The following is a 12,658-nucleotide window of genomic DNA, read 5'->3' on the forward strand; positions in this document are numbered from 1 at the left end:
GCAGACCGATGTGGACCATGTGGAACTATATATTAAATTATATAGATAACAAAAAAGTGTGAAACAATTGAAAATATGTCATATTCTAGGTTCTTCAAAGTAGCCACCTTTTGCTTTGATTACTGCTTGGCACACTCTTGGCATTCTCTTGATGAGCTTCAAGAGGTAGTCACCCGAAATGGTCTTCCAACAGTCTTGAAGGAGTTCCCCCGAGAGATGCTTAGGACTTGTTGGCCCTTTTGCCTTCTGTCTGTGGTCCAGCTCATCCCTAAACCATCTCGATTGGGTTCAGGTCCGGTGACTGTGGAAGCCAGGTCATCTGGCGCAGCACCCCATCACTCTGCTTCTTGGTCAAAAAGCCCTTGATAATTTCAAGTGTGACTCTACAATTTTCATAGTCATGAAAATAAAGAAAACTCTTTGAATGAGAAGGTGTGTCCAAACTTTTGGTCTGTACTGTACATATTACCAGCATATTAGCCATTTATTATTATTATTACTACCTTAATAACTAATAATAAGCAGCAAATGAGTAGTTTATTGAGGTAGGGTGTGGTTTCTTTTGTGAAAAAATAGCAACAGTATAAAAAAAAAGAAAATTAAAAAAAAAGTAACACAAGCTTTAATTAAGTTTGTTTGTTTCTTTTGCATCACTAATGTGAGTAACACAATCCTTACTGGCATGTTCATAGAACTGTTGTTTGAAAGCAATTTCACACTCACAATTATCCTGCAGTACTATGGCCTTTATGTCACTTAGCTATGCTTATAGACAAATGACAGCACTGCTAACATTCAGAACAACAACACTTGCTCATGTGATATTGCTTATTATATATATATATATATATATATGAATAGATACATAAATAAATACATTTTCCAATTGTTTTTTTCTCTTTTTTTCCTTTTTTCCTGCATAAAAGGGCCATATATACTTCATGAATGAACCTCATTTGATCTCAAAATTATATTTCTGTAATAACTAATAATGATATGTTAATTTATGTTAATGATAATAATGTATTATGCTAATTTACGTTCCCTTAGAATGCTTGCCTGTCAATCATCATAATAGTACTAAACCTAGATCCAAGATACCAAGAGTGCTTACAGGACCAATTCTGCTGCAGAATGTCCCAGCTCTATTCAGCACCTACAGTTAGCGACCTGAAGAGCTTTGTCATCGCTTATTTCCTGTCAGGGTTGTGGGATAATTTGACACTACCACACCAAGCCCACAAGGTACTTTCTGTGTGGTCACGCTTGTTAGTAAATCAATAGATACAAACATCAACTTTGACATCCTGTAACTCATGGAGCGACGCTCTAGGTGATGCGTCAAAAAGACCCTGCTGATATGCACATCAGATTTGCTTCCGCTAGCATACTGTCTATCTCACAAAGAGACCACAGAAACCTACTTATTGTCTCGGTATGAATGATTTTTTTGTACATCCTGATGTTTGGTAAATGCGGAGTTTCTCACAGAGCTGTCAAAATTCTGGCGAATTGGTGTATTTATGCAGAAACATATATACTAGCAACTAATATGGGAATCTTAAAGCTTATAGCATATTTTAACCTTTCCTGTTATTGGGTTGGGTTTTAAATGAAACGGGGATAGTTTACCCAACAATGTAAATTGTGTCAGCATTTACTCATGTTATTCCAAATGACATTTCTTCTGTGAAACACAGAAAAAAAGTGAATCTTTTTTTTTTTTTTATTATTATTTTTTTATTATTATTTTTTTTTTACCTTACAGAAGTGTAGTGTAATTTTTTCAGTTTTCTGTATTCTGTTACTGTTGTTGCCACCTAGTTTTCAAGTTCGTTTTTATGCTTGTTAGTCCCCGTACCTGTTCCATTTCTCCCTGATTACTATTCTCGTGTATTTAAACCCACTATCTTGATCAACTGTCTAAGGCATGGCTTCCATCAAACGTTCCCAAAGGGAATGCAGAGAGGAAAGAAGAGTATTTCACCCCAGAACCCTTCAAGGAGTATGACCACGTGTGTGAATTGGCAACCATGTGCATCGCCCAGAAAGTGTTAAAGGGTGTAAACGTTTAAACATATATGCACAAACATACGCACACACACACACACACACACACACTAACACACACACACACCAAACAACTGGTAGAGACCCCCAAACAGTCATTTACATCATGGATTATATGGAATTACTTATTTTGTATGCAAAACAAATTATTTTGCCCTGAAATGTATCTAGCTTTCAGCTTCACCTAAGCCAGTTAAGCTAAAAAAAAAACATTAAGTCAAGAAGTCATAAACAGAAAATTAACAAATGCAATCTTTACATCGAGCCTGACATTCACAATGGGTACTACACATGGCTTGAGATGTCTCAGTATTTTCTTTTTGCTGTCACATTAAACGTCCTACTCATATCTGTGCTAAATTATGACAGCAGTAAATCAAGTAGATGTGAGAAGGTACACAATGAACATGGAATTAATGCCACACTCCTGGCAAGGCCTGAATAAACCTAAGTGACTAGGCCTTGAAAAATGAAGAGGAATAGGAGGAGTTGATGGCTTGAGAGCTTTACTAAAGTGTTGCCAATGCTATGTTGAAAATGTAACTACAAAACACTACATCAAAGCTTAGGGGAGGATCTATTTCAATGAGCAGCATAGATCTACAAGTTACTCAATCAAAACTCACTTTAAGACATGCCTGACAGTCACTCCAACTGGAAATGAGCCAATCTTCTAATGTAAATGATCCTATAATGCTGTTTTTTGCCAACTCCTTCAGTGCTCTAATTCCTCAAACAGTACACTGAACTGCGGAAACAGTTCCAACTCTGACCAAAGACTAATAAGCTGGTGATATCCAAATGTGTAAACTGAGCACTTGAATCAAGGGGCGAAACAAATGTTTTTATGGTTTCTCATTATGTAAAAAGGTGCTGATGAAGACTAGTTTATTTGCTTCATATGCTTTAGACACATGAAAACATCCACGTTTCACATCATTATTCTTTAATAATATAATTGTGTATACCTTATATCACTGCATGATTTCATAAATGAATGTTTCAGTTAACTGAATGTTTTATAGGGCAACACATCCACATTTATGGTAAACTCAAGTGAGAAGACATTGTGGCAGTGACTTCAAGGAATAGTTGGTAATATAACACGTTTATTAGATTCATTAATTATGGAGAAAAATAACGCATTCAATTTATTAACGCATTTAACACACTTGACCCAACCCAGACCTATGTGAATCATCTGCCATTTCATACAGTGGATTTGAAGACTAATATGAGGCAGGGCAACAACTTACTGCATGATGGAGCCTAGATAATATCCAAGAGATGGGGCAAAATTCCCGTTTGAAATTTTGTCTCATATATACATCACATATTTAAGAAATATCAATATCAATGTTGTCTGTTTTGCTCAATTTTGCCAACCAAAATATAAGGACAAATCAGAACTGTTCATCCTAGAGCAGCGGCATTTAATTTCTTAATACACGTTTTGAATGAATTTGGTGAACCATTTGGAACATTGAACCACAGGCCATAGTCACGTTGGATTTGAAGTGGCGCTGCACAGACCGATCGGTGTATGAAAGCAAAGTACCACGAAAGCGATTCTAAAGCTCTTGCGGTTCTTTGATGTCACACACCAATCAGTCTGATGGTGATGATCTGTTTCCAAACAAGCCTAATGATTCAATGAACCATTCATAAAGAACAATTTACTTCACTCCTAAATGAATCAGCCATTTGAACGAATCAAACAAATGAATAAATTACTTGATTACTTAATCATTAAGACATTTACCACCACCAACTGGCAGTTTTAGTTTATTATTTAGATTACAATTTCATTTAAAAAATAATTTAATATTTTAATAATAGTGGTATTAATAATACAATTAAGATAAATTAAAATTAAAATTCTGTCATTCATCATTTATTCACCTTGTCCAAAAGCGTAGACTATATGTAATAAATTTTATCTAACAAAATATTTCTTGATGAACCTAATTTTTGTAATCTCTGTTTGATGCTTTGCACAACAATGACTTTAAATTATCTTTTCAGAGTAATTTCTCCAAATTTTGAAGTATGATTAATTAGATTAATTAATTAATTAATCAATTAGATTAATCACCATATCATGTAATTAATTAGATTTTTAAAAAATGTAATCGTTTACCAGCCCTTATATACATATTGTGATGCGTGTCCCGAGCACTCATCAGCGTCGCCCTGGAAACAGAGAGGAAACACCTGTGCACACTCAGCACGGGCTGGCTGGCTACAGCTGAAGCTCATCAGAGCACGGTTACAAAAGCCACCGCATGACACACACGCATGACAGAGGAGGACAAGCCGAAAACTGCGTTCCCGACCCCCATTGGCCACTGGCAGTACAGGGTTATCCCCTTCAGCCTGCACGGGGCCCCGGTAACCTTCCAGTGGATGATGGACAACCTGTTGAGGCCCAAGCAATCTTATGTGGCTGCCTACTTGAATGATGTCGTCGTTCACTCGGAGTGGTGGGAGAAACACTTAGAGCAGTTGCAGAGGGTGCTAATAGAGCTACGCTGGGCTGGACTGATGGCCAACCCCCGGAAATGTAATCTTGCCCTCTTTGAAGCTAAATACCTGGGCTTCCAGGTGGGTCGTGGTCTCATTAAAACCCCAGGAGAAGAATGTGGCAGTGATCCTCTCTGCGCCGCAACCCACCTTAAAAACCCAGGTACAGGCCTTTTTGGGGTTGGAAGGCTAACATTGCTGTTTCATCCCTAACTTCTCCTCCCTAGCAGCTCCCCTGACAGACCTGACCAGGAAGGGGCAGCTGGAGAAGACTCCTTGGGGAACCACCGAAGACGAAGCATTTCAGCGAGTGAAGGTGGCACTCACCCCCAAGCCGGTCCTACGAGCCCCGGACTTCAACAGCCCCTTCCTGTTGCAGACAGACGCCTCCAACACCGGGTTGGGAGCTGTCCTCTCCCAGGTTCAGGATGGTGAGGAACGCCCAGGGATCTACATCAACCAAAGCTGTTCCCTCGCAGAACAACGATACACCGCCGTCGAGAGGGAGGTGCTTGCCATCAAGTGGGCAGTCCTGGAACTCAGGTACTATCTTCTTGGCAGAAAATTCACTCTCGTCACTGACCATGCTCCCTTGCAGTGGATGGCCCGGACCAAGGACACAAATGCAAGGGTGACTCGCTGGTTCCTGGCGCTACAGGACTTCCACTTCATCGTGCGACACCGGTCGGGGACAGCCAACGCCAACACCAATAGTCAGTCAATTATGTATTTACATACATCTGTGCACCCTGACAGATCAAACATGATACATTATCAGCACTTTCCAGTGAGAGTGAAAGATGCTTTTATTGTAATATTATGTGCTTTGTACTGTTATTTTTTCTCATCGGTGAATGAAACATGAGATAATATGAAAGCGTTTCATTCAATCCTTCACCATTGCTGTATCTTATTGTGTGGCAGGTTAGTCTCTGGTCTTGTTGAGCACTTTTTTTATGTGTTTTGAAGGAGGCGTGACTTTCCAGAGTGATTATGCAGGAAGGGTAGAGATCTTGCTTTCAAAGCTAAGTCGCTTAGAGCCCTGCACGGGCCTCAAATATAGGCCCTAGCCTGACTCATGTCTGACAGCTTAGAATTTTTTTTTATTTTTTTCCACCATCTTCTCCCAAAAGAGTTTATATTTTATATATATATATATATATATATATATATATATATATATATATAGAGAGAGAGAGAGAGAGAGAGAGAGAGAGAGAGAGAGAGAGAGAGAGAGAGAGTATATATTAGTATGATCATAGCCTACAGTATGTTTGATCAATTTAGCTTTCTCAAATTATCACAACTTGCCTAGAATGGAATCTATAGATATAAAACAGTCCAAGCGTATCAATCGTTTGTGCGAAGAGCTACCGTAAATCACACTTTACAGGACATGGAGGCTCCAGCACCATCATTTTTGCTCATAAAGTTAACATCAATCAGAACTGTAAAGGGTGTACTTCTATTTGTGTGCACTCACAATATTAACAAAACATTGTGCTTTTATAAAATAAAGGAAACACAGGCCTACAGGATGTGTTTTCTGGAGCTCTTCACAATGATGGACAGAAACTCAGTGAATACTTACCTCAAAGACTTGCTAAATATATCTACAGAAAACTTCAAATTACTACTTTAAAATCTAAATAATTAAAATCAAAAACAAAAACTCTTTTTACAGAATTTATAAAATATGTATGCAATGAGGAGATGGCGGGTCAAGATCGTCATCTTCATCTTCGCTACACAGACTCAGAAAACACTAATTTATTAATAAATAATTAAAATATCTCCTTACTATTTCCCCCTAACACATCCATGGTGATTACTTTTGCTGGGCAAGTAAAAGGCATTATCTGCTCATTTCACTTTTAGTTTTTTCAGCCCAGCCAACTTATGTCTTTTAGCATCTTGTTTCCACATCTTACATTTGAAAGACTGAATGTTATTTCAGACTTTTATTTAATTTACAAGCAGCTTTAAGAACTCAAATTATCATCTTCAAATGGGACATGCAGAAGGCATTGCATTCGCTTGTAGTCTGTAAGAAAAAAAAAAAAAAAACTGCAGAAGCAAAAGGAAAAAACATAAAAATTAGCCCCGCTCTCAGACACTAGTTGTTATGCGGCTACTGCGTGGCTTTTCCTATGACCACAGGCAAAAGGAAGCGCCAGCCGGCTTGCTATCAACCCTGCATGCTGGCTATTCAAAAAGAGAGAGAAAAAAGTGGTTCCTTTGGAAGAAACCGTCATGGAGAGAAAGACTGGCAATTAATGGTATCCAGAGCGAGTGTACGCCATCACCAGTGTCTGTCCAGGAATTTTTTTTTTTTTTTTTTAGCAATGCCTGCATCTCTCATCTCTTTGAAAGGATCAGTTGGCGACAAAACTGGGAAAGTCTTAAAACTAGTTACCAAAAGTAACTGTACTTTTGAAATACATTACAGTTTCCCTCTATTGCTAACACACTATAAATTATTCATTTGGCCCAATTTTACAAAACATTTATACACTTCTCAAAACAAAGATATGTTTATTAAACATGTTCCTTTGCAGACACGTTTCAATTTGCGCAGTATTTTCTGCAAGACTCTACACAAAAATGGCACAATTTTGCACAGGTTTAACCATGCTCTCATTCAGAAAACACAAAAACACCACATGATTAACTCAAGCATCAACAATGAACTCAAACAGCACACATTTATTCATGTGTGAACTTTAAAGGGATACTCCACCCCAAAATGAAACTTTTGTCATTAATCACTTACCCCTATGTCGTTCCAAACCCACAAAAGCTTTGTTCGTCTTCGGAACACAATTTAAGATATTTTGGATTCTCAAAATCTATTATATATATTTTCTGTGCGATAGTCTTACCCCTAAAAACATAGTCACTAGTTAATGATAATGAAAGGACAAGGGTTATAAAGGCAGGATCATTGGGGAAACACAGGTGCATGGAATATCTAAATTAACAGGGACACAGAACACATGTGGAGGGAATACGTCTCAGGTTACGAATGTAACCATGGTTCCCTGAGTAGGGAACGAGACACTGCGTCCTCTAGGGGGCACTATGGGGAACACATCATGGTTGACATCACTACCGGCATGACTATAAATAAGCGTCAGGAGAACATGTCATTCACTTCTTTGTCTGAAGCTTGCGTCCGAAGCATAGCAGGGTGCTAGAGGACGCAGTGTCTTGTTCCCTACTCAGGGAACCATAGTTACATTTGTAACCTGAGAAGTTCCCTTTCAAGGGAACTTTGAACTGCGTCTTCTAGGCGGTGCTATCGGGAACAGTTTACCCATGCCGCCATGCTAAGGGGAGTGTATGCCAGAATCATGCCAAACACTAAGTACTGTGAACTCTACCATTTCCATAGGAGTTGCCCATGGGACATTTAGACGGCTGTCCATGACATTATCCCTTACGACCAAAGCCCTAAGCTATATATCCAGTTTTTATTTGTTATATAGAGCTAAATTCTTGGAATCAGGAAAGATTCCTTAAAAGGGATGTGGCTAAGAACCCACTATTTATACTAGGTCTTGCCTGTCACACAGGGGCTACTGCTTGCTCTCGCATAAACTTGTTGAAGGAGCTGTCTCAACAGATCCCTAGTAGCAACACCCTGTTTAGATAGGTATCCGAGGATACATAAATGGAGTGGTGCCCAAGATTAAAGGGGCTTTTACCAACTCAAGAAAGGGCATGAAGCAACCGCGCAAAGTCCTCACCATAAAGGATTTTAGAAAGAACACAGAGCACTAGCGTGCAAACTTACCACAGTGTGGATTTCAGAATGTGCGAATTAAGCCTTCACGTGCACACTTACCATAACATTGGTTTTGAAATACTGTTCTAAGGAGGGGCTCTCATGGAACTCTGATTGAGCAGCAACTCGATCTGTGGAAATAATGCTGGAGCGTTCTGGGGAAAAAAAAACCCAGAGAACACAGTCTCATATGAGAGGAGAACTCTGAATTCAGAGTAGCCCACTCATGGGCGACCCTTCCTGGAAAAGGGGACCTCTGCAAAACTACCACGATAATCACCCAGATAAGCCCCTCACATTGAGGGAAGCGATGCTTGAAGTGTATAAACAAATACACTCTGACTGAATGCAGCCCAAGGAACCAAGGTCTAACCATCTTGAAAAGGGGACGAAGTTGAGCACGTAACACTTACCGTACAGGATTTCAGAAAAGTGCGCAGAGTCTTGCATGCACACTTACCACTTACGTGGATTTTAGAAAGTACACAGAGCTTAGCATGTGTACTTAAAGGTTCCTAAGCATCGCTAAGGTGCTGAAACACACGGGCGAGGCAAGCTCAAATTTTGCAAACCATAGCATTGCAAACTAACCAAACCATACCCATGACTGTATGGTAACAGTAACAGAGTTAATTTATTTAAAAAGTAATGTGTAACAGTATTAGTAGCAAAAGTAACTGCGTTACTGCCCAACACTGCTCATATTGGAGTATTACGGTAGTATTACTGTAATGGGGAAGTCGTGGCCTAATGGTTAGAGGGTTGGACTCCCAATCGAAGGGTTGTGGGTTCTAATCTCGGGCCGGACGGAATTGTGGGTGGGGGGAGTGCATGAACAGCTCTCTCTCCACCTTCAATACCATGTCTTAGGTGCCCTTGAGCAAGGCATCGAACCCCCAACTGCTCCCCGGGCGCTGCAGCATAAATGGCTGCCCACTGCTCTGGGTGTGTGCTCACAGTGTGTGTGTGTGTGTGTGTGTGTGTGTGTTCACTGCTATGGGTTAAATGCAGAGCACAAATTCTGAGTATGGGTCACCATACTTGGCTGAATGTCACTTCACTTTATTATAGTAGTAGAGTATTAGTAGAATTTTAGGTTTAAGAATAGGGTTAACAGAATAAGTTGTATATGTAAATGTAATAAACAGGTACTTTTAAAATAAAACCATCAAAAAGGGTCTACCAAAGAGGACAATATTGCTACAAAAGAGGTTTCAATGTGCACTTATAGTCATTATTTTATGTAATATTTTCTATATTGATTTTGAGGGAAATATACAGAATTGCTTTATATACAGGGGGCATGATAGCTAAACAAAACTAAGAATACTACACACGTTTTGGTAGCTGAAGGCATAATTAAATTAGGATGGCACCTTAGATAGTTGTCTTATTAGACATCCATTCTGTTCTGAATATTCCTGCATAGCAATGAGTGCTTGCTGCCTTCGTTAGAAGAATTGCATCTATGCTAATATTAGTCTGTTTCTCTCTTATTCCGAGGTCACCATCGATCCAGTTTGTATCCAGATCAGATGGTCACTGCAGTCACCCGGATCCAGTATGTATCCAGATCAGATGGTCACTGCAGTCACCCGGATCCAGTATGTATCCAGCCCCGATGTTGGATCAGCACCTAGAGGGGACCTCTACAGCCCTGAATGTCAGCAGAGACCAAGGCAACTAGGTGAGCCCCAAAGGCTGATCCACAGTCAAGACCTTGACTTAGGGTGACCATATGCGCCGTTCATACGGGACACATCCCAGCCAGGATTATAATATTGCCTAAAATATCCAGGTTTTGGCTATTTGCACTGTGCAGGTTGATCGTTGTGTAACATTCATTAGAGCTATAAAGAGCAGAGTAGACGGCTCCTTGTGCTTTTCGAATAGCTTTCATGTGTTTGTTCGTTCATTTAATTTGAAGCATTATGGCACACTTTTTTCTTTTTTTTTTTTTTTGGATTTGTCAAGTCAATCGAATGAACAAACGTGTGCACATTTGCATTGCTTTGATCGTTCCTTCTCCTTCTCACATGCAGCCCCACGATTGGTCGATTATGTACAATACCTGCATGTTATAGGTCAAGCTGCTCTGGATGTTTTAGGCATTATTAAAATCCTGGCTGGGATGTGTCCCGTATGAACGGCACATATGGTCACCCTACCTTGACTCCTAGACTGCCACCAGGACAAGGCCACTACAGCCTGGAATTGAATTGCTGGTTTCATCTGGCCAGAAGAGAACTGGCCTCCTGACTGAGCCTGGTTTCTCCCAAGGTTTTTTCTCCATTCTGTCACAGGTGGAGTTCCATGCCACTGTTGCCTCTGGCTTGCTTAGTTGGGGACACTTAATTTCCAGTGATATCATCGACATGATTGCACAGATACTATTTAAACTGAACTGAGCTGAATGATCACTGAATTCATTGAATAACTGCATTTCTGTATTATTGAAAGTGAAAGTGAAGTGACATACAGTATGTATGGTGACCCATACTTAGTATTTGTACTCTGCATTAAACTCATCCAAAGTGCACATACACAGCAGTGAACACAAACTCACTCGGAACACACACCCGGAGCAGTGGGCAGCCATTAATGCTGCAGCGCCCGGGGAGCAGAGAGAAAATAATGAAAGAAAAGGAATATGAAGGGAATCAGGTCAAATGTTATTTTTTTGCTGATGACATATAAAGCATTATAGTTGACCATGTTCTTGATGAATTGATTTGTAGTCAAGTATGTACTGTATTTGTTCTAAACCTTGAAATGACTGTCTAGGGGAGGCAGAAACTGTAAGTCTTTTGTCTGAAGACTAAGAAACTATTGCAACAGTTTGGATGACATTTATTGTATTGAAATGCAGAAGGCTGCACTTCTGTATGCCATATATCCATTTCAAAAGTACAAATTTACACATAACTGTTTGTGGGATATTGACTGAAAGAGAATGAATATGATGCACAGTTACACTTTTACTAGTGGTCTGACAAAACTCAGTGTATCTCTCTCTCTCTCTCACACACACACACACACACACAAACACACACATTGCAATGTCATTTTGATACAGAAAATAAAAATGTATACAAAGTCGAAAATAAACAATTAGAAACTACACTGTCGCAATTTGCAACTCTTGTTTTGTCTTCTGTATATAAATGCTTTCCGTTTGAAGGTTTGTGAGATGCACCATTGAGCTATTTCAGAGAACTGGACTTACACAATGAACTAATGAAAAAACCTACATTAAACACTTCTCTTAGAGATAGATACAGACCTGTCTCTCCCCTTCCATTCATAGCGAAAACCCCCAAAATAGTTGTTTTCAACCAGATATCATTGGTCCTTTCAAAGAACAACACACTTAATGCTAACCAGTCAGGTTTCAAGAGTGGCCATTCAACATTACATTTACAACATTCATTTACAGAAGCCCTGCAAATTGCAGAAGCAGATTCCAAATCATCAGTTCTTATTCTGATTGATCTATTTGCTGATCAGATCATTACGTCTGCCCTCTCATCACTGGGTAACATAGGGATTCAACTTTGCTGGTTTGAATCCTGATAGGTCTTTCAGGGTGGCTTAGAGAGCGGAGGTATACAAAGCACATTAAATTGTCACTGGTGTTCCTCATCCAGGCCCTTGTCACTGGTGTTCCTTGTCCAGGCCCTTGTCATTTCTAGGCTGGTCTCGCCCGAGAGCCCAATCACCTTTGAGTGGTACAAAATGAGCCAATGGTACACAAAGTACCTTGGTCTGTGGGATTTGCATCGCAAGCTCCACCCCGCAGAGCGGGTATATGAGGAGCAACGCGAGCAACTCAAATTCAAGCAAGTGACCCAGCCATTCAGCGGAACAGCAATGTGGCAAGGGGACGTAACTTACACAGAATACACTTGGTAGCATATTCCAGCTGGATGTATGCTAGCAGGCCGCCTGCCCATGGGAGGAAATACAGAAGGCAGGTATCCACCAAGGTGGTGATACATAAGAACTCTGAGGTACCCAGCGCGCAGGGTGGAAGTTTCAACGACAGAGCTGGCAAGGGGCTTGCCAAAGGAAAGACAAATGCTGCGGAGAGACTTACTGTGGACATACACACTTGGGATTGCCCAGAAAAGGGGAATCACAACACATGGAGGCACCTAGTCCCTCACAGAGCTGACCAAAGGGCATGTACGCAAGTGTTGGACATTAACAGTGCTAGAGGAATAGCGCACGCATCCAGTCTGCGGATTGGAATGGGGCAACAAGTGGATTGACACCGAG

Source organism: Carassius auratus, chromosome 18 (assembly GCF_003368295.1).
Source record: "Carassius auratus strain Wakin chromosome 18, ASM336829v1, whole genome shotgun sequence".
Lineage (NCBI taxonomy): Eukaryota > Metazoa > Chordata > Actinopteri > Cypriniformes > Cyprinidae > Carassius > Carassius auratus.